Below are 23,514 nucleotides of genomic sequence, written 5' to 3'. Positions count from 1 at the left end.
CGGAGGGCTTCCGAGAACTCGGCCAGGGTGAGAGGCAGCTCTAGTTGGTCTCGGTCGCCCATGCTGACCATGGGGAGTTCCTCCCAGAGCACCCTGCAAGCCCCAGGATCGGTCGGATCCGGGGAGAAAAGGCTTGTGTAGAAGTCATGGGCCCTCCCACACATCTCCACCGGATCCGTGAGGGGGGCGCCGTCTTCTGCTAGAAGACAGGTGACGTGTTTCTTGGCCCCCTCATTTTCTCCAGGGCGTAGAAGAAACGGGAGCCGCGATCCATCTCCCGAAGGAGGCGGATGTGGGAACGAACAAAGGCACCTCGGGCCCGATGGTCCTCGAGGGCCCAGAGCTCCTCCAGCTTCTCTCGGCACGCTCCACAGAGGAATGGGTCCTCGGGGCTGGCGGCCAGACGCCTCTCCATCTCCAAGACCTCCCGTTCCAACTGCTCTATTGCTGCATTTCTCCGTCGGCTGGTGACCCTGGTGTAGTCACGGCAGAAGAGCTTGGCTCGCACCTTCCCTAGATCCCACCATCGCCGCGCCGAGGGAAAGGCACGCCGCTGCTCTTGCCACGCCAGCCATAACTCCTGGAAGGACGTCACGAAGCCCTCATCCTCCAACAGGCTGTTATTAAAGTGCCAATAGGCCGGCCCCGGCCTCTCTGCACGGAGGGAGGCTGTTATGGTGGCTAGATGATGGTCGGAAAATGGGGCTGGCCGAATGTTGGAGGAGTGGGCCTGTGAAAGATGGAAACTGGATAAATAAATACGGTCCAACCGAGAGTGGTGTGACCGATAGGCCTCCACCCGGACAAAGGTGAACGTGGAAGTGTCATCTGGGTGGTGGTCACGCCAGACATCTACTCGGGAGTGATGTTCGACTATTTCTTGGAGAATGTTCGCAGCGGCCGGACTCAGCTCGGCCCCTGAGCGGTCCTGTTCCTCGAGGGTGGTGTTAAAGTCCCCTCCCAGGACGAAGCACTCGTGAGAATCTAGGGTGCTGAGGAAGACAGACACCCGCTGATAGAATTGCGGCCGCTTCGGGCTCATTATCGGGGCATTGATGTTAATGAGGTTGACCACGACCCCTCCATACGGACTCGGAGATGCAGCAGGTGGTCCGGCACGGCCTCAGTGACCCCTAGCACCTCGGGCCGTAGATTGGGGGAGAACAGGGTCGCCACTCCAGCTTGTCGAATCGTGAAGTGGCTGAAGTAGACCCCGTCCCCTCACTCCAGCCGCCAGCTGTCCTCGGCGGTCGGATCCGTATGGGTCTCCTGCAGGAAAACCACAGAGTACCCCCCTTCCCGAAGGTAAGAGAGCACCTGGGACCTGCGGAGAGCCATCCTACAGCCCCTGGTGTTCAAAGTTGCAATAATGAGGAGCGTCATGTGGAGGGCTGGGGGGGTGGGGGTTCCTTGTTGGCGGGGGTATTCGCAGCCCCCGGCGGGTCGCACAACAATCCATGACCCATCCCGTAAGTGAGTAAATCGTCACGGAAGCTGCGGGCCCGCCCGTAGGCCGCGGCACCGTGCCTTCCTTTCCCTTTACCCTCCTTTATAAGGGCCCTTGTGGCCTGGAGGATTTGATCAAAGTCCCCCCATAGCTGGAGAGCTAGCTGTACCCTGTTGCAGGAGCCACGGATGTCTTCTAAAAACTCTCGCAACGCTTTTCGCAGCTCACGGGGGGTGGGGTTGCGATTTCCGGGTTATTCCCTGGTGGGGCTCTTGGTGCAGCCTCGTGGTCCACTGAGGCAGGCAGGTAGGGTGCAGACCACCGACGGGGCGTCTGACAGGCTAAAGTTATTAGGTCCGTCTCAAGCCTTGGGGTAGAAGAGGATGGCGGAGGGAAAATTGCTGCTCCTAATGGGTTGCGGCAGGAAAATGCAAAGGCTGCTCCTTGGGGGGGATCCACAAAAAACGGGAAAGAAATAACCCCAGGGGCGGCAATAGCATTGCAGGAGGAGGTGGACTGGGCAGGGACAGGGGTGGGGGTGGGGGCAGAGGCGAGGCTCTGGGCTCCGGGAGGCAAGCAGCTGAGAGGTGGTGTCTCCCGAACAGATTCGAGGGTTAAGGGGGTGGGGAGGGGGCTCCCAGTGATGCTAGGTGCAGGCTCTGTGGTGGATTTGGCAGCCATGGCATCAGGTGGTGGACCACCTTCTGCAGGGTGCTCGCCCGGGAAGGCGGTTACGGGGAGGGAGCATGGGGAAACGGGAACTGGGGTAAGGTTGCCCAGATCGAGGCCAGCCGGCAGTAGGTCATTCTCTCCCTGGGTGACCGGGGTCAAACCTAGGGCCTCGATCTCCTCATACATGGAGGAGAGGTCGTCTTCTGCCACCCCGGGGGTCTCCCCTCTGGCGCCTGCTACGACGGTCACTTCGGGGTTCGCGGGGGGTTCGGGTGATATTCGGGCAGAAGGGGCTTCCTCAGGGGTCTCGGAGGGCAGGATCTCCCGTGGAGGGGAGATTCTACCTTCCAGTGCTATTTTGTCTTCCCCTCCTGACACCGGTGGCTGGATCTCACTCTTGGGCATAGCGGAAGGCTCAGTTTCAGTGCCTCCCTTCCTGGTCTTCCGGGGGGCCTCCGCATCGGATGGGTACAGCGGAGCTCGAGCCTTCTGCTTGCCTCGCTTTCCCTGGACTAGGGTCCGGCCCTCCATAGCATCGTCCAGGGGCTGGTTAGCAGGGGTCATGTCGGGGGGCAGAGGCGATGGTTCGGGGCTCGGGGGGGGGGGAACGGTGAGGCAGTATGAGGGGGGGGCGGTTCTCCTTGGGGTGGGCCCTCTCCTATGCCCGGTAATATCTTTGCTGCACCCTCCTCCATAGGCTCTGCTGGATTGTTAACAGCAAGGGCGGGGCTCCCTCGCTCGTCTGGGCGTTGTAGGGGAGGTGTCTCTTGGGCCCGGGCAGGAGCAGTGGTGGATCGAGCAGGAGGAGAGGTGGTTTCAGATGTCGGGCAGCCAGGGGCGTCGGCAATGACGGAGCCGATGTCCTGCTGGGTCTCGGGGGTCTCGGGTGCCCCTCCCCGCCGGGCCAAGGGGCAGTCTCTTCGGACATGCCCCGCTGATCGGCAGAGGTAGCACCGGGCCTCTCCTGTGGAATAATAGACCCGATAGCGGGCTCCCTGGTAAGGGACTAGGAAGGATCCCTCGAGTGCCTCTCCGTCACGCGCTGCCTGTGGCAGTAGAAGCTTCACTTGCCGGCGGAACGAAAGGACGTGACGGAGGGTGGGGTCCTTGCAGCCCAACGGGAGAGGGCTGATGACAGAAACGGGTTTCCCCAGGGTGGAGAGAGCGGGTAACAGGGCGGCATTGGGTAGAAAAGGAGGTATGGAGGTCAGGACTAGGCGGACGCCCAGGTCTTCTAGCGGCTCCAGGGGGACAAACACCCCCCCCCCCCCACCGCCAGGCCCTTCTCCACCACCTCCTGGGCAGCAGCCTCCGATGCTAAGAAAAAGACGACCTTCTTGTACATTTTGGAGGCTGCCACAATAGCCGTGGGTCCTCGCCAATGCCTGCACGTATGTCTCCACGTGGGGCGAGGCGGGCACCAGGAGGCAACGGACGCCATGCTTCCTGGTCATGGTGGGAAAGGGGCCCCGGCCACTATTGATGGTAGCGGAGGCGGTGGGTGGGCGAGATGACGAGGTGGCAGGCGGGGGGGGGACTGCCACCACCCGGGCATACGCCCTGGGGGCCAGGGGAGGGACGCTCGCAGACCTGGTGGAGGGAACAGTGGGGAGGGACGCCATGGTCGATGACGAGGCCACAGCGGTGGGGCAGCCTCTGCCATGGAGGGCTTGGTGGTTGTGGCGGGGCCCTTCCCCTTCTTTGCACCCTGGCCTTTCCGGCTAACCGGGGGGGCTTTCCTAGAATTTGGGGGGGGCGGTGGGCGTAGCAGCGGCAATAGTTGCCCCAGTGCCTCCAGCTGCCGATGCCCCAGCGGGGGCGATGGCCGGTGTTTTGGCAGCAGTGGTGGGGGGGGAGGCTTGGGGGTTGGGCAGGGGGGTAGGTGGGGGAGGGGCAACTGAGTTTGTTAGAGGGGCCTCACCCCTCTCATTCCCCGCCATCGTGAGCAGGGAGAGACGGGGAGACACCAGAAGGAGGAGGGGGGAGGGGGAAGCAGATTAACCACTTCTCCCTGTTGGGCTGCAGGCGGGGGGGTGGGGCAAATGGGTCGGACTGGACAGGGGAAGGAAACAGGAGTTGGGGTCAGGTAGTAGGGGCAAACTGTGGGGTGGGCAGTCCGGGGGGGGGGGGGGGGGGGAGGACGCGTCTCGTTTGGTCGGCTGTTGTGTCTGGTTTGGATGACGAAATTCAGAGCAAGCAGTTGAGTCTAGAGGCAGATGGCAAGTTGCCAGCAGGGATGGACGGCGGGAGGGCCGTGACGATTGTAGTAGTGTTGGGGGGGCACTGGTAGATCGGGGGGCAGCTCCGTGCCACACCCCCTGTGCCCCTACAAACACAGTTAAGACACAGTCAAACTCCCGCCACATGAGAGAACAGTTCAAAAGTTACTCAGTCTTATGGCCCCCTCCACAATGATTTGTAGCTTCCCTGGGTGATGTCTTTGTCGGCTGTCTTCTCTCCCGGTCTTTTTGGAGCCATTCCAAAAATGCCAAGCAAAGATAAGAAGACGATTTATTGCGAGTCCACAAACGAACAGCAAAACGGTTGGGTCTGGAGGCGTCCACTCCCCTCCTCCGGGGAGAGGGTCGGCAGTCCTCCCCCCCTCCTCCGGGGGTTGCAGCTGAAGCAGTAGCAGCGTCCGAGGGCAGGTGTGGGGGGGCTGACAGGCAAGCTGGCAGCCGACCAGCACTCAAACGGCAGCAAAAAAAAAAACAGCAAAAAAAAAAAAAAAAGAAAGAAAAAAAAAAAGCGTCTGGCCCGGTCACCGGGGGGGGAACTAAAGCAGGGGCAAAAAGCAAGGAAAGTCCAGGCCAGAGGGCAGTAGGAGAATGTAAGAAGGGAGACTTATTCCCTGTAGAGGGAAGGAAGTTTGCTATAGATTAATTAGAGCACCTGAAGCCAGTCACCTGATAAAACCCCTCTGCTTCAATCAGACAAGGGAAGGAGTTGAAGCAGAGTGGATTGGTGTTGGAGCAGAGAGCAGTTTGGAGGGAAGCAGCGGAGAGTTTGGAGAAGTGCTGCGGTGGGCTTAGAAGACCAAGACCCTAGGTAAAGGGACACCTGGTTTGTGCAGAGGGAGGGCAGGAAGCCCCACAAGCTGAAGGGCAGGAGAGGGAAGTAGCCCAGGGGAAGGAACCACTAGTTCAAGTGGTTTACCGCTATCCCTAGGGCCCCTGGGCTGGGACCCAGAGTAGAGGGCGGGCCCAGGTCCCTCCCTCTCCACTCCCCTCCTCTAGGACACTAGTGGGGCAATTAATACCCCAGTTCAGGGGTGAGAAATGGTGCCATGAACTCCCCCCCAAGAAGAGAAAGCGTGAGACCCATCAAAGTAGTGCTGGCAATTTGCCACACGTTACAGAAAGGTGTTTTTTTTTTCTTTTTTTTTTTTCTGCCTCTTAACTTTCCCCACTGGAAAATCTTGTAAAAAGTGAAATTAAGGAAAAGACACTTTTGCACAGTTTTAAATTTTTTTCCACTGTAAAAGTGTGAGAAAAGTAAAACCCAACTTAAAAAAAATATATATATAGCCTTTTCCCTCACTTTTCTAGTGGAAAATACAGGGAAGAAATAATGGTGAGAGGACAAAAAAACCCTAAAAATTCAAAATGATTTTTTCAAAATATTTCATTCAGAAAAACTTTTAGATTTATTTTCTTTCAAAAATGGGGGATAATTTTCAAAGCAAATGAAAACATTTTTTTCTAACTAACTAACTAATATCAAGACAAAAGATTTTTCTGCTGAAAGGCATTTTACAATATAGCCCATTAATATTACAAACTGCCAACTTGACAATTAAGAACCCAGCAAAAATTAACAGCCTGCAACTAGCCACCCAAGATATGTCAAGCCACCCCGAGAAAGCCCAAGAGAACACAGGCCCCTTATAGCAGGCTTTGGAGCCAACAAATGTGAGCTCTGTCAGATCACATAAGCTTTATAAAAAAAAACTTTTTACAAAGTTGGATACCACAGGGAAATAGATCTTTAGTAGTTTATTTTAAAACATTTCCATTATGGGAGAAAGTGCCAGACAGCATTTCTCCTAGTTTTTTGGTTTGTAAAAGTCCATTTACAAATAGTAAATTGTGGGTCAAGAGAACATGAAAAGGTGGAAGTTGCCATACCAACTCTAAGAGGCTAATTAATTAAGATGAGCTATTATCAGCAGGGGAAAAAAAACTTTTGTAGTGATAATCAAGATGTCCCATTTCAGACAGTTGACAAGAAGGTGTGAGGATACTTAACATGGTGAAATAGATTCAATTTGTGTAATGACCCAGTCACTCCCAGTCTCTACTGAAGCCCAAGTTAGTGGTATCTAGTTTGCAAATTAATTCCAGTTCAGCTGTTTCTTGTTGGAGTCTGTTTTTGAAGCTTTTCTGTTGCAAAATTGCCACCTTTAAGTCTGTTACTGAGTGACCAGAGAGGTTGAAGTGTTCTCCTACTGGTTTTTGAATGTTATGATCCTGATGTCAGATTTGTGTCCATTTATTCTTTTGCGTAGAGACTGTCTGGTTTGGCCAATGTACATGGCAGAGGGGCATTGCTGGCACATGATGGCATGTATCACATTGGTAGATGTGCAGGTGAACGAGCCCCTGATGGCGTGGCTGATGTGATTAGGTCCTATGATGGTGTCACTTGAATAGATATGTGGACAGAATTGGCATCGGGCTTTGTTGCAAGGATAGGTTCCTGGGTTAGTGTTTTTGGTGTGTGGCTGCTGGTGAGTAGTTGCTTCAGGTTGGGGGATTGTCTGTAAGCGAGGACTGGTCTGTCTTCAAAGATCTGTGAGAGTGAGGGATCGTCTTTCAGGATAGGTTGTAGATCTTTGATGATGCGCTGGAGAGGTTTTAGTTGGGAGCTGAAGATGACGGCTAGTGGCGTTCTGTTATTTTCTTTGTTGGGCCTGTCCTTGAGTAGGTGGCTCTGTCAATCTGTCTTTTCACTTCAGCAGGTGGGTATTGTAGTTTTAAGAATGCTTGATAGAGATCTTGTAGGTGTTTTTCTCTGTCTGAGGAATTGGAGCAAATACGGTTGTATCTTAGAGCTTGGCTGTAGACAATGGATCGTGTGGTGTGTCCTGGATGGAAGCTGGAGGCTTCTATATCTTTTAGGCAACAAACTAGCCACTATGGCATGAAATTCTTGGAAGTGGATAACAGACACACAATAAGAGCTTATTTACTATTTGTTTATGCCTTTCAACACTATTAAGAGCAATAGAGTAGAAATGAAACAAAGAGCATGCTATATATCTATGAAACAGAAACCCTGTTAATGTAATTATTCCTTTAATTATAAATGGAAAGGCATATATTTGAGTTATACTGGAAATACTATTTATTGTCAACTTCTCCTAATAATAAACCTTTAAATTTGAAATACCTTGGCCTTTTCAGAAGTCAATTGATGGTCAAACCCACTGTGACAGAAATGTAGAATAATTAAGAGTAATACCCTCAGTGGTATTGTAATAGAGGCCTTTTTGCATTTTATCATGTGATTATAAGGAGTACATGCTCCTTCAAGGGCAAGAAGGTTGAGAGAAGCTATCAGCAGCTGTATCAGGTTCTGTTTATAAAACTCTGAAACATTATGGTGCACTGTCAACAGGCACGCCTTCCCCTGCTACTAAAACAGAAAGGCATTTAAAGAACTGTCAGATTAATTTCCTGCAAAAACTGTGTGATGGGTTGGGTCACAGAAACCCCCTCGGGGCTGCCAACTGATGTGCCAAGACTACTTCTGCCTCTGCTTTCCCTGCCAGTTTGGGACTCCAGCACCCTGTCTTGCTGAACCAGACATGCCAGTCTGCTCCAACACAGACCCAGGGTCTGAACCACATGCCCCAAAGCTGCAGGCTTAATTGAAAGCAACTTAAGAAGTGTTCCTGCCTTTAACACTCAGATGCCCAACACCCAATGGTGTCCAAACCCCAAATAAATCTGTTTTACCCTGTATAAAGCTTACAATAGATAGAGAGGTATGCACTGCTGTTTGCCACCCCCCCCCCCCCAGGTATTAATATATACTCTGGGTTAATTAATAAGTAAAAAGTGATTTTATTAAATACAGAAAGTAGGATTTAAGTGGTTCCAAGTAGTAACAGACAGAACAAAGTGAATTACCAAGCGAAATAAAATAAAACGCACAAGTCTAAGTCTAGTACAGTAATAAAACTGAATACAGATAAAATCTCACCCTCAGAGATGTTTCAATAAGTTTCTTTCACAGACTGGACGCCTTCCTAGTCTGGGCAAAATCCTTTCCGCTCATACAGCCCTTGTTCCAGCTCAGGTGGTAGCTAGGGGATTTCTCATGATGGCCGCTCCCTTTGTTCTCTTCCACTCACTTATATATCTTTTGCATAAGGTGGGAATTCTTTGTCCCTCTCTGGGTACCCACCCCTCCTTCTCAATGGAAAAACACCAGGTTAAAGATGGATTCCAGTTCAGGTGACATGATCACATGTCACTGTAAGACTTCATTACTCGCTTGCCAGCACACTGGTATACAGGAAGACTTACAAGTAAAACAGAGCCATCTACAGTCAATTGTCCTGGTTAATGGGAGCTATCAAGATTCCAAACCACCATTAATGGCCCACACTTTGCATAATTACAATAGGCCCCCAGAGTTATATTTTATATTTCTAAAAAAAAAGGATTACTTGTGGCACCTTAGAGACTAACAAATTTATCTGAGCATAAGCTTTCGTGAGCTACAGCTCACTTCATCAGATGTAGCTCACGAAAGCTTCTGCTCAAACAAATTTGTTAGTCTCTAAGGTGCCACAAGTACTACTTTTCTTTTTGCGGATACAGACTAACACGGCTGCTACTCTGAAATCTGTCTTTATATTTCTAGTTTCAGATACAAGAATGATTCATACATACAAATAGGATGAACGCATTCAGTAGATTATAAACTTTGTAATGTTTCAGAGTAGCAGCTGTGTTAGTCTATATCTGCAAAAAAAAAAAAAAAAGAAGTACTTGTGGCACCTTAGAGACTAACAAATTTATTTGAGCATAAGCTTTCATGAGCTACAGCTCTGGTGCATCCGATGAAGTGAGCTGTAGCTCACGAAAGCTTATGCTCAAATAAATTTGTTAGTCTCTAAGGTGCCACATGTACTCCTAAACTTTGTAGTGATACCTTACAAGAGACATTTTGCATGAAGCATAACCCAGTTACATTATATTCACACTCATTAGCATATTTTTATAAAATCATATAGAGTGCAAGTCACAAACTATAGGCAACAGAGCTACTTAAGGAATAGGTAATCTACTTAAGAAGCATTTATAAGTCTAGGACTAGTTTGTGGCTTAAAGCCAGAGGCCAGGCCCCACTTGATGGGCTGCATTGACTTAGAATTCCTCCTGGGCAGCATGTGTTGCTGCAGAAGCTCTTCCACCCTTGGAGAGAGAACAGCGTATGTTTCCTTCTGTCACTGGCCAGCCGTACCACTGTCTTGCTTCGTTTGGGGAGGCAGGCATTGCATGTGTCAAAAACAATGTTTACCAACTACAATGTGGCTGATCTGTACACAGGCGATCAAAAGGAGGATGCAATCTTCAACCCCGCTATGTTGCACCCCTAGAGTTCCATCTTGTAAGGTGCTGAGCAGTCTGGCTGTGATTCAGCAAAGCACTTAAACACATGCTGAACATCAGGAGGACTTTACACTGAACCGTTGTTATATCTAGAACCTTTGAGTCACTGAAGAACTTTGCTCCCAGCCTGATTACCCATAGCTGGCTCATTTTTATTCAGTGTAGCTAATAATGGGGTGGGTTTTTTAAAGTAGTATTTCTTATTTGACCACGTTTTATTTTTTTTATCTTTTTATCTATTAACTATCATTTTACAATATACAGCTTATAGAAATATTTTACATTTGATTAATTTTACAGTTGTCTTGAGTCAAGGAAACACTTTTTACCTAATCTTTCAATATTAACTCATATTTGGGAATAATAAATTTCTCCTTTATTAGCTGGTTAATTTTGTATCATATTAAAAATAAAATGTTGAGGACCTCTGACACAGGTGAAAGAGTATGAAGGGTCATTGTAACCCAAGAATCTCTTAATGCCAACTGAGAAGGGGGTGTGGAGTGGCTCGAGAAATCTCCTGATTCTCGTATGTGCCTTCTGGTTCACCAAAGAAGGTCATGTAAGGTCTTAAATAAAAGCTGGTGTCACACTGGTCATCGGTATCATTGTAAAATGTATGTACAAATACTATGAAAGGAGTTATGTATGTACACTGAAAATATGGTCTTAAAATCTGTAGGTATTGATCACCACCAAAGGTGAAAAACAGGATTTCTGTCATACAAGAGAGGTTCATTCATCTACCTGCTGGCATGTAAATAGAGTATTGTTTCATTTACAATGGGCTTCCTATCAACAGTCTAAACTGAATGCAAATGAAGGATTGTGAGAACTTCAGAAAGATCTAACAGGAAGAGAAGAACATCAGGGGGAAGGGAATGCTGTGTGGTAGGAACTTCAAAGGTTTGTTTGACTATATTTGGGGGAGGTCAAAGAAGACACCAAGGTACTGAGGAAGGAAAAGGACAACAAGTTTGCATCATGAAAAAGGGGTCTAAACCAGGCTTGGCTGAAAACAGTGAAGAGAACTTTGGGTGAGAGAGAACTTCTTTAGACAAGATCGTAACTTCTTAAGTGTACTCTCTAGAAAAAGTGTCATGATTTTGATTTACATGTAACCATTTGTTTGCAATAGTCTTACTCACTCTAACTTGAATGTTGAAATTTTTGATAATAAACTTATTCTTGTTTTCACAATAAATATTTCTTAATGCTGGGGTGTTAAGCAAGGTGGTAGTCCTAAACTGAATTTTACAAGCGTTATGTACTGTTCCTTTGGGAACAGCAGATCTGGTAATTCATAGACTCATGGACTTTAAGGTCAGAAGGGACCATCGTGATCATCTAGTCTGACCTTCTGCACATTGCAGACCACAGAACCCCATCCACCCATTCCTTAAATAGACCCCTAATCTCAGCAGAGGTTACTGAAGTCCTCAAATCATGGTTTAAAGACTTCAAATTACAGAGAATTAATAATTTACACTAGTTTAAACCGGCAAGTGACCTGTGCCTCATGCTGCAGAGGAAGGCGAAAGTCCCCCAGAGTCTCTGCCAATCTGATCTGTGGGAAAATTCCTTCCTGACCCCAACTACGGCGATAAGTTAAATCCTGAGCATGTGAGCAGGACCCCCAAGCAGATACCTGGGAAAGAATTCAGAGCCCTCCCCATCTAGTGTCAAATCTCCAAGGGGTGGAGATCGTTGCTCCTGACAGTCGCCGATGGGCCATATACCATCCTATGTAGTCCCATCATACTATCCCCTCTATAAATTTATCAAGCTCAGTCTTGAAGCCAGTTAGGTTTTTTTCCCCCACTGCTCCTCTTAGAAGGCTTTTTCAGAACTTCACTCCTCTGAGGGTTAGAAACCTTCACCTAATTTCAAGGCTAAATTTGTTGATGGCCAGTTTATATCCATTTGTTCTTGTGTTCACATTGGTGCTTAACTCCTCTCCCTCCCTGGTATTTTTCCCTGATGTGTTTATAGAGAGCAATCATATCTCCCATCAGCCTTCTTTTGGTTAGGCTTAACAAAAGCCTTTGTCTTCTCTCATGAGGTAGGTTTTCTATTCCTCAGATCATCCTAGTAGATCTTCTCTGTACCTATTCCAGTTTGAATTCATCTTTCCTAAACGTGTGAGAGCAGAACTGCACACACTATTCCAGATGAGGTCTCACCAGAGCCTTGTATAATGGTACTAACACTTCCCTGTCTCTACTGGAAATAACTCGCCTGATGCAACTTAGGAACGCATTAGCCTTTTTCATGGTCGCATCACATTGACAGCTCAGTCATTCAGTGAGTGTTCAGTAGATAAGGGGCTCAACATGGCAGGGAATGCTTGGAAGACTCAGGGGTTGGTGTGTGCCTCTTGCTATCTGTACAGAGAGAGCGAGGCCTGGAAGGCAGTGCTTGTGTTGCCAGAGGCTGGTGTAATCAGGGAGCTGATCCACATCAGGCACAGACAAGGCTGCTTCACACTAAGGGCTGGTTGTGGGGAGATATCTGACAGCCCTTGGTCCCCATGGGGAGCATCACAGCCATACTATATCTTTCTACAGATAAACCTATTGAAGATGAACAGAAAGCTCAGAAAATGTCTACTCCCTCAGCGGCAAAGTTTTGAGGATTAAGGAGAAGGCATGGGCTGTGACATTCAGGTTCCACCTGTGTGAAAACAAGGGAGTGCAAGTATGGAGCAAAAGTATGTGTTGTACAGAGCAACATTACCTCTAATGCAGATAACCATTACACCCTTGGGATTACAGTACTGTTCACCTGCTCCATCACCACTATTCACTAAGCCACAAAGTCTTGACCCTGTGAAGTTGCAGTCCAGAGGCTTCTGAATGCTTTCAAGAAGGGGAGGAGCATGTTGTGGGAGTGCTGCTTCCCCCACTTTGAGTTTTTAAAGCCCTATTTTTCTTTTATTTGCTCCCTTCCATTCCTACCAGCTGGATGATCTTTAACCTCTTCAATTTCTCTGCTCTTTTACATAGTCAACCACTCCATCTTGGTTCTCTTTCTGAGAACTCTCTAACAAATCCTTTAGTGTCTCCTTTGTTGGTTTCTTCTACCTCCCTCTCCACCAGAGTGCCTCTATTTCTGTACGTAGCCCCTTATTCTAAAGATTACATCTTATTGCTGGGTGATTTTTTTATCCATTCGTGGGATCAGTCTAGTGCTTATAAGAGTATTTTATCTACATATATCATATATGCACTGATGACTCCCAAATCAACATCTTTATCTTGGCTTTTCCTCCTCTTCCAATTTCAAAGCTCTAAGATATCAATTCCTGGATGTTTGTTTGACAGTTCAAGCTCAACATTATGAAAAGAGAACTCCTCAGCCTGCCCTTCACATCCTAGATTTGTGCATCCATATCATGCACCTGCATGTATGCCTGATTTATATATACAAATATACATTGTTTTTTAAAAACTAATTCTATCCCTCATGCAAATACTTTTGTCTGTTACCTTGTAATCTCCTGCCTATACTGCTTCAACCTATTATTCTTTGACCTACTTGACTCTCACCTTGCATCCTCTTGTCTCTGTAAAATGCCACTGCTAACCTTATCGTCTACTCATTCTTTAATTGTGTCTCTCCAGCCCCTTCCCCACTCCAAACACTACCTTTTTCACTGGGTCTTCTCCTCCTACATCAAAAGCGAACTCCTCAAACTCACCTTCATATGTTTAGGGAATCTCTGACCCTATTTATATCTGAGCTCTTTTTTTTTTTTACCATGCCACCCCTCGTGCCCTGCTGTCTTCCAATTCTGTTCTATTTCCCTTTATGCTTCCTTTACATCCTTTTGATATAAGTTCCTCTGTACTTTTTCCTGCACTGCCCTCTACATGTCATCCTGCACACTGTGCAACTATGCTCTCCTTCTGCAAGTCACTCCTGAAATATTACTTCTTTCAGTTCTCTCGTTTCACAATGCAGACTGATGCTCCTGCATCAAATTAATAAAAACAACATATATTTAAAAAAGTATGAATAAAACTAACGAGCATGATGCATATATTCACTGCAAACACAAAAGAGCACATGATTGTATTTAATGTAGACCTAGAAGCTCTCTCACCTGCCCGTCTTCTGTGCTGTACATTATCTTTAGGTCATTTGATTTTAAATTCAAGATTGTGCTCATGATATTGTAAATTCTTCAGGGCAGAGGCTGTGGTTTTCATTTGTCTGTAAGACATCTGTATAAACAACAAAAGTCATAGTAATAAAATGGGAGCAGAGGTTCCTCTGCTGAGCCCACTGCAGGGTGTCATTTTGACTGCTGTGGTACACAATTTCTTCTAGTTATTTGTTAGGGTGCTCTGTGTACCACAGGCTGGTGACAAGCACTATGGGCATGCCAAGCACCGGGCTCTACAGACTCTGTCCATTGGTGGAGTCCTACTATAAAGTAAAAGAGGAATCTTCACAACAGTTGACAGGAAAGAAAAGAAGCAAACTTATTCGGTAGGATTCTCACACATTAGCTGTAAAAGGAAAGTAGATAATTTCCAAACTACACCACAATAAGTATGTCTTCACTGCACACTTCTTTCAGCAGCGTGTAGAGGACACACCCACATAGCCCCCCAGCTCAGGTATAATTAGCTGTGTAGCCAGTAAGATATGGCTTAGGAGACAAATAGAGGAAAGAGATGCCTTGAGGGTGTGGGCATGTACTCACATGCACACTCTGGGGGAGAGTCGCTAGCAAGGAAAGGCTCCATCAGCTCCCCTACCACAGGAAAAGGCTCTGGCAGGGAGGAAGTGCTCTGGCAGCTCCCTGCTGCTGGCACATTTCTCCTCTAGCAGCAAGGAAGGCAGTGGGGAAAGCAACTCTCTGCTGCTGGAGCCCTTCCCTGCCGCAGTAAAAGACTCCAGCAGTAGGAAAAGGCTCTGTCAGCCCCTCATTGCAGGAGCCTTTCCTCACAGCAGGGAGAAACTCCGGCAGTGGGGAAAAAGGCTCTGGCAGGAGGGAGGCAACAGGGAAGGGCTGAGGCAGAGCCTTTCCTTGCTGCAGTGAAAGGCTCTGGCAGCAGGGAGCTTTTGAAACCATTCCCCCCTACCACCCTTCTGTCAGAGTCTTTCACTGATATCCATAGCTACCCACAGCAAGGTGGGCCCAGCCTGCTTTTCACTAAAGCGTGTAGCTACATATACACTCCATGCTGCCACCAGTGGTTTGTAGTGTAGATGTAGACTAGGGGACATCCAAATAAAGAGTACAAGCTAACCTCTCAGAGTTCCCTGGGTCTAAGATCCAAGGGGCTTCATTATGTGCACCCCTCTATGAGGAGATAAGAGTCCTAGGCCTTTGGTCTCACAGGCCTAGTCTTCAGTTTCTGGTGTTCTAGGCATCTTCTGACTGTCACACTGAGGATCTCTCCCTGCCACATTGCTGCACAGTAGGTCCATATGCTGTTCTGGACAGAGTGCCTGCTCCAAAATCCTTATAGTGCCTTTATTTCCTCTTCCCAGTAACTCTGGATCATACAGTTCCTGCTGCTGGCGAGATGCTAACCTGAGTCCTGCTCACCCTAGAATGATTTATAATAACCCAGTGCTTTTCCTTTGGGTCAGTCCAAAAGAGCAGGGGTACCCAGTATTGAGCCAGAAGTTTCATTATTATATTTAAAAATTACACAAAATTGACAAAATTTATTTGCCAAAATCATGATAATTTCAGTGGGAAAACTACAGACTTACAAGTGTTGGGGAAAGTACAGACTTATCAGTGTAGAGTAAAAAATGTGGGCGAATATCCTTCCTTTAAGACTTGACCCAGGAAATGTTATAATAGGAACAATACTGACATCCTTAATGCATCCCTTTAAGCTTTTTAACAGAATTTAACAGGAATACCTGAGTGCAGCTCTGAATCAGTTAGGATTCTAGTTTCATTGGTAATTTATTTCTCTCTGAGACTTCTAGTTTTGTTAAAATATTCAGGAATGCTGTGAATTCTGTGCATTCTGTGACATCAACAGTGCCCTGGGTTGCCACAAAACCACAGGTATTTGCAAAGTCAGAGAATGATGCATTCTGAATAAGAGGAGTTCACAGAATAATAATAATTGTAAACAGTTCATGTTACTGCCTGGATACTGAAAGCACTCAGCCCACATTTCTGGGCTTAGTTTTCATATTTCATGTTTGCCTTTACTGGTCAAAGCAGGCAGGGAGGACTAATCATGCACCATTAGAATTCAGGCCAGCATTTGGAGTGAGCACAAGGATCAGTGGGACACAGCAACCAATAGTGAGTCATAATAGAGCAGAGAAACAACAGTAGGAGGTACCTCTTATGAATGATTACTGCTGGCTGGTCTTGTGCTTCCAAGAGACCAAAATTAAAACTCAGTGGAGAAGAAGCTTGCCAGAAATTGGGAATGGTTGACTGGGGATGGATCACTTGATGATTACCTGTTCTGTTCATTCCCTTTGAAGTACCTGGCATTGGCCATGTTGGAAGACAGGATACTGAGGTAGATAGGGCAGTGGTCTGACCCAGCATGGCTGTTCTTATGTTCTGAAGAAGATGCATATACAATGTTAGATCATATTGTAACCTGAGGGCAAGGGTCATGCGGGGAGAATCCAATAGCAGGTGTTATTTGCTAGTTGCTTCAGAGGAGGAACTAGGAAAGCCAGAACTGAAGAGTTACTATGGAGGTGTGAGGTCCCCTAATGGTCCTCATGCCCTGTCACAATGTCATGTTACATTACCAAAGGAAAAGTGTTGGGGGAGCATGGTGGTTAGAAAGGATAGCTATGTTTTCCTGGTGTGTGTCAGTGATGCTATGACATGTTGTAGGAAGTGAGGAGGACTGAAAAAATGTCTAGAATGAAGACGACAGCTGATTATTACAGCATGGGGAAGGGCACACACCATGAAAGTGAGCAGCAAGAATTTGCACAGCCACAAGTCAGTTTTCTAAAACTTTCTGACGCTGGCTGGGCAGAGAGAAGATTGATGAGGCCAGTATTGGCTCACTCTAAGAGAACGAGGACTAATCTGTTCATGATAGGCTTGGCTACATGGGATTGGACTGTCTAAGTTTAGATATCTTGTCTAAACTGGTGGAGAGGTGGAAATATCTAACCTGAGAAGTGTGAAGCAGCATGGATACATCCAAATCCCCAGAGAGCCTTAATATCACCCCTGAAAGCAAGTGTCTTTAAAGATCTGTTTGATGAGGACAAACTGATGTCTTTTTGAATCTTAAGAGTAAATATGGTCTCAGAGACAACTAATCGTTATTGTTATGCAGCTGCACACCAGCCTGACCCAAATACATGTAGTGACAAAATAAGGAGGAAAAATGAAGGAAAAAAAAGAAAAGAGTCTTTACAAATTATTTTAATCTACACTGGGACTACAAACACAATTATGCACTAATCATAATTGTGTGGTCATTGCACAGCATCAATACAGGATGGAGATAAAGGTGTTTGGGTGCCTTACGTGCATTTCCTCATCTTAGTTGGTTTGGATTTCTTTTAAGGTTATCTTCAACTTTGAATTTCCTAGAGTTGTAAAACTTGTTTTAGGGATAATCACATCATCTCTGAAATGTTTTTACCATGAAATAACTGATACATACTCAACCTTAATCTTAACTCCAGTTTAATTTAGATTTTTTAAAATACAGGAATAATAATAAAACATGAATGTAGCTTTCTCGATCAGGAATTTCTGCAATAAGTAAAATAAATAGCCCCGATATTATGATGAAATTCATTTGTAACAACCAATCAGTGGATCAAATGCTGTATATTATGTCTTTTAGCATAACTAAACTCTCATAGTGTTTAACCTTATATTACTTAATACCTCACCTCCGATCCTTGATGAAGGGTTGCAGTATTCTGTGAAAATGTGAAGGGGTTAATTACACTATATGAAAAAAGCCTTGTACGATGTGTTTTACCTCTCACGTAAAATGCACTATGTTTTGTTTCTTGGTAAGTAGTGTATTTGTCCACAATGATCTCATGTTATTCATTTCTAACTTGGCATGGATGATTTAGATCAGCAGCATGTACTAACATCTGGCTTCATAGTCTGGCTGAACTACTTGCGCAATAGCAGCATGCGATGAAAATGCAAGCAGTGTACATAATTTTAGGCTCGAGGGCCTAGTTTCCTTGTGCAAAGCTGGTTAAGCAGACTGAAAAAGCAGTCAGTCTGAGATGTTTATGTAGGAAAATGTAATTAGCTTCATAATAAAAGTTACAGCAATTCAAGAAGTGGATATAAACTGAGGAAAATAGTGCTATTACTGGGTAATCAAACTGGTCAGTTGGAATGCTGGACATTGCTAGCAGTCACAGTGGTCTGTATTGCATAGTGGAATGCATGGGTCTGAGAGGAAATTACAGGGGCAAAGCCCTCTTTGCTGTGAGTATCATAGATGTCACAAAGTACAGTCTCAAGGGGAGAGATGAAGTTTCCTGTGTTATCACAACTGTCCCTATGGTCAGATGTTTGGCTGTGTGTGTGTGTTTTCTCAGTGTGCCATCCCAGCTCTGTGCAGATAGCAGATACAGCAGACCTCGATCGGACTGCCCAATAAATCCACAGACTCGGTTTTTAGTGAAGGCACCCGGCCACGTTTACTGCCGACGAAGCACGGTCCTAGCTTCCCGGATCGGTGTCTGCAAGTGGCTCAGCCACTGCCCCCTAAGGCTGGCCAAAGACACTTCCTCTCAGACACCACATTATATACCAATACAAACAAGTTACATATTGCCCCACTGACCTAGTTAATTACTGCCCCCTGACATGCTTTGTTGCCACCCATTACTTTGTACATGTTGGTTTGATCAAAAGATCTCTATCCATCACACTGTCATCCAGATCTTATCTTTAGGAGGGGTCAGTCTGCTCTCCTTATCTTTGGGGAGTGTGATTCAGTACAACCGTTCTGGAATATGTTTGCATGAGCGTCCTGTGCCTGGTACTTAGGAACGTGTGTGTGTTTTTGCAACATCAGCCCTATTCTTGCCAAGTTCATGTATTGGACAATGAGCCTGCAAGCAGGCATCTGCTTTTAACAGGACAGGTCCATTACTTGGCCTGACTTTTGCTAACTCTGCTTTATGTCAGCCGGGCTTGACTTTAGTTCAGGCCTGAGGCCTTACAACAGGCCCCTTGTCACAGGCTCTCTCTTTCTACTACAGTCCCATCAGCCAATTCACAAAATTGGAGCTAAAGAGAAGGGTTAATTTGCACTGCAACCTACAATATGAAGTGACAGTTTGGTACCTTCTCTGTAGGAGGGCTAAGGTCAAAGAAAGAAAGAGAAATCCCTGAAAGGCATTGCAACCCTTCCATCATACAAAAGTAGGTATGTCTCAGTTTCCCACTTTTTAATAGACTAATTTAGTTTTGCAGCTACATCAAGAGTTTCCTCTTCTAGGGTAACAAAAATCTGAAACATCTACCCTGTCTTATCCTTGGGCAACAGCCCCCCATCAAGAGCCTATCAGTTTTCCTCCTTCTTCAGGTATAACTGCATCTCATCCACTCATTCTCTCTTTCTCTCTCTGGGTCACATCCCTCACTTAAATCTTCCACCCATCCAAAATACCACACCAACATCCCCCGGTGGCCCTCAGAATCAGAAAGGAACTCACAAGCACAAACTACAGCTGTGAGACCAGCCAAAATAAAATCCCTCCCTCTCGGTGTATTTTACTCAGCCACCTGGCTGTCTTTTTAGGCCCTTTTTCCAGGTCATTTTACTAGAGAGAGACAGAGTCTCTGCCACTCTTAGCAGAGATGTCTACATTAGGCCTTACTCCAGCCCTGGTCTCTCATTAATTATCTGGGCACAGAGTTTAATTATATTCCTCCCTTCTTTTTTCCAGAATTCCTGGCTATTGCCTACAGTTTTCATGGTCCCTTTGGGAACTACAACCTCCAGAATGCCTTTGTTCTGGGCTGAACTGGGAATAGAGCTTTCCTGGGTTAGTAGCCTGTTTTAAGCAGCCAGCATGCCCTATTGCAGGCATTAAACACAAGGGGCCTGATTCTGCTCTCACATCAATTTTACAGTGGTGTAACTCCATGAATTACAATGGGGTTAGAAGTGTGAGAGTGGAGTCACGTAGAATGTGATACTACGAAAGTAACCGTGCACCTCTTGAGAGGGTTTTATGATACATACATTTGCAACAACTGCCAAAGGTCATGCAAATCTCGGATTGAACTATTTAGTCATATGAGACATTGCAAACCATCTACATCATAGGCTGTAATTTCCACTGTCTCTCGCAGACAAAAGGATGCCAACATTTCTGACCAGATGAAGTTGAGGCCACTCATTGTGTCATAGGAATGCTTAGCACCTTGAAGAATCTAAAGCTCTAACCATCCATTTTCATTTTTTGTAACCAAAATATTTTATTAGCTTATTTTCATATTACTTTCTAAGGTTCTTATTGTTTTTCCACTCCTTCTGCTCTCCCACAATTGCTTTGCTGAATTCAGCATGTTAAACTTCTATGCCTTCCAACATTCCTTTATTGTTTTCTTCATTTCTCCCTCTCCTGCGAGCACATGGTCTTTCATGTTCATAACTAAAATCACTGTACTTATTTAAACACATATATGGCTCCAGACCTAAGTTCCCTGTAAGCTGCGTGGCTGCGCAGCAGCCCATTTAGCTCCACACATGCGCTCAGGGAACCTGCCCAGCTGGGACCTGCCACGGCTGGGGGAGGGGCACCCCTTCTCCAGCCCAGCCCCCAACCTGCCGCGGCCGGGGGAGGAGTGGCCTGAACCCAGCCCCGCCCTGGACCTACCGCAGCTGTGGCTCCTCTGGCCCCAACTCAGCCCCAGACCTGCTGCAGCCGGGGGCGGGGTGCCTATCCCGCAGCCCCTGCCCTAAAGCTGCTGCGGCGGGGAGAGGAGACTCTCCCCCACAGCCCAGGTGCTGCTGCGGGTAGAGAGAGCTGGGGGAGTCCTCTCTCCCTGCCATAGCCCCGGAGCACCCTCCTGCACCCCAAACCCCACATCCCCGGCCCCACCCCAGAGCCCACGTCCCCAGCCGAAGCCCTCACCCCCTGCACCACACTTTGCCCCAGCCCTGAGCCCCTCATCCCCAGCATCATCCCAGAGCCCTCACTCCCCAAACCTCTGCCCCAGCCCTGAACCCCTCATCCCTGGACCCACCTCAGAGCCCTCACCCCAGCCAGAGTCCTCACATCCTTGCACCCCAACCCTCTGCTCCAGCCCTGAGCCCCCCCCCCCATATTCCGAACCCCTCCCCCCCGACAAATGTTGTTATGTGAACCAATATGAAAAGGATGTGTCACACATCACTTCCATATTGGTGCACATAACAAAATTCATTCCACACATGTGTGGAACAAATTAGAGGGAACACTGCTCCAGACATGAAAATACAGTATTTTTGCTTCATGGAAATTTCAGGAGACATCCAATTTTGCCTCCCTCTCACCAATTCTATCATCTTTGTGCATGGAAGGTAAGATTCCAATCACTCTTATATCACTGTAAAGGAGGAGGAACTCCACTGAAGATAATGGAATTACAATAATATGAGATAAGAATAAGGTCTAAATTCCATTCTAGTCCAAACCTTGTTTTTCAAAACCTGCATTAAAGTGCTAGCCTCCTTTTCTGACAACTTCCAACTGACTGAAAATTTACATTTATTTAATTTTCTTTACAGTAGGAGTTTTAATGTTCCCTGGTAGTTTCAGAAACTGTAATAGAAATCCTTTTACAAAACACCAATAGGCCCGAGAGTTAAAGTTCTGTGAAACAATTATAAATCAAGTCTTTCCTTATAACTTCTGTCATCTGTGACTTTCACACAGTATCTTTGAATGCCCTATTCAGTTGCTATAACAACATCTGTTGTTGGAAACTTAAAGTTGTATTTGTCACATGCATACCACCTGAATGGAAGTAGGAAAATTATACGTTAGCTTTGACATAGTATCACATGACATGCTTAATTTATCTGGATGTAACTGGCTGAGAGTGGTTCAGCCTGTTACTCGGCTGGCATAAATTTACTTCCTTGTTGGCTTTGTGGACCATTAGTCATTAATTTTAAGTAGTAGCAAAGTGCTTTGCAGTTTGATTACAGGAGGAACTAATTGTGTAAGGTATGGGATTATTTACAATGGAAAATAAATTAAAATGAAAGTGTAGATGTTTTTAAAATTCTTTTTGGCTTCATTTCTAATGTTTGTCACTGTAGTTTAGTAATATCTTTGTTGTTGGGACATCTTTCAAAACATGTTATGCAATATGTATGAAATATTACAGGAGTTTTCAGAATTCCTTCAGAGCTGGAAATTTGAGCTTAAAGGAAAAATCTTCAAATTGTAAAATATAATTCATGATGCTGGCTATCAAATAGTTTGGGTGCATATTTATGTAGTTTGTAACACTGATTGAGCTCATATATTTCTCTGTAAAATATGAAACCATTCTTGAAATCACTGTTGATGTTATTAACAAAGAGTCTGCTCCTGCTCCAGTTTAAATCAATAGAATTTTTCCTTTGCCTTCAATGGGGACTGGACTGGACTCATAAACTTGGAAGATGTATATGTGGTAAATATTTAAGGTTTTGTTTTCTTCATTTCTCTAGGCTGAGCCAACTGATTACTGTCAGTGATCAGACATTGTTCTGTATCACCGTTGGCACATCTAGCACTTTCTTTAAATACCCTTGTAAAAGCACATTTTTCTTCAGGTACTTGGATATTAATTTATTCACAGGTTAGAAAGGATCATTAATGGAAGAAAATTGTTTTGCATTTTTAGTGGTACCTAAAAATTTTAAATTTTAATTAAGAAACAAATGGTAGTACATTCCAAGAATAAAACTTTACAGTACCACTAGGTTTTGAAATATCTGTGAAAGAATGCTTCCATTGCTGCTTTGTTAATTCTGCATTAATTTATAACTACTGAATGAAAGCCTCCAGCCTCATCAATTAAGAAAACTACAAATAGTTTAAATTGGTTTATCTTCAAAATGTTACTCAGTAGCATAAGATGTCATTTACTGCTTACATCACAGCAAAACCCAAGGGCCACAGTTAGAATCAGGAGTCCAAGGTGTTGGGAGCTGTACAGACATAAAATAAGAGTGTCTCTGTTCTGGTCTGTGCTTCCAATATAAATAGATGGCGACTTAAACTCCAAGTGCCACATTTTCAAAAGGTTTCTAATCCACTCTCCATTTCTGTGTGTGCAACTTTGTATGTTCAGTTTTTTTTTACTGTCTTGCACACACAAGGCCTGACGCTTCATTTTCCTCCACCTTATGATTTACACCTGTGGGAGAAATTACTGTTGACCTGATGTGGTGTTTAGATGTTGCTTGTAATTATTAGAATTGGGAGCACTGGCTGTTGGGAGTCTGAAAGGACAGGAAACAGGAAGGAGGGGGAGGAGTTGAGAGGCTGGGAGAAAGCTACAGAGGGTGCAGCAGCATCTTGGTAAAGAGATTTCCACTTTGAAAATAAAATCCTGTTGAAGCTTGTTTGTACCTTGCCTGGTTGATACAACATTTTGGCGACGAGGATGGATCTTCCACCTCTGAACCCACCTGCACCCTTTCTGCAAAGCCCAGGTGAGCCTCCAATTGCTTTTACTACCTGGATCCATATGTTTGAGACTTATCTGCTTGCAATCAGTGCTACAGAGATTTCTGAAGTAAGAAAGTGTGCTCTGCTAATCCACTGCCTTGG

General features: G+C 46.0%; 1 protein-coding gene across 3 annotated transcripts in view; it reads left to right on the top strand.

Moving 5' to 3' along the window:
- The window catches only part of SLC16A7 (solute carrier family 16 member 7), a 150,445-nt gene that overhangs the window by 28,978 nt on the left and 97,953 nt on the right, over positions 1-23,514 (top strand). Inside the window, exon 1 of one of the 3 annotated variants that reach the window (XM_043548681.1) lies at positions 21,842-21,915. The exons of the other annotated variants lie outside the window; for them this stretch is intronic. The gene's annotated coding sequence lies outside the window, so the exon portion shown is untranslated. Of the gene's footprint in view, positions 1-21,841; positions 21,916-23,514 lie in introns of those variants that run through there. 3 annotated transcript variants of the gene reach the window in all.

Source organism: Chelonia mydas, chromosome 1, assembly GCF_015237465.2.
Source record: "Chelonia mydas isolate rCheMyd1 chromosome 1, rCheMyd1.pri.v2, whole genome shotgun sequence".
Lineage (NCBI taxonomy): Eukaryota > Metazoa > Chordata > Testudines > Cheloniidae > Chelonia > Chelonia mydas.
This window is presented reverse-complemented; position numbering and strand designations above follow the sequence as displayed.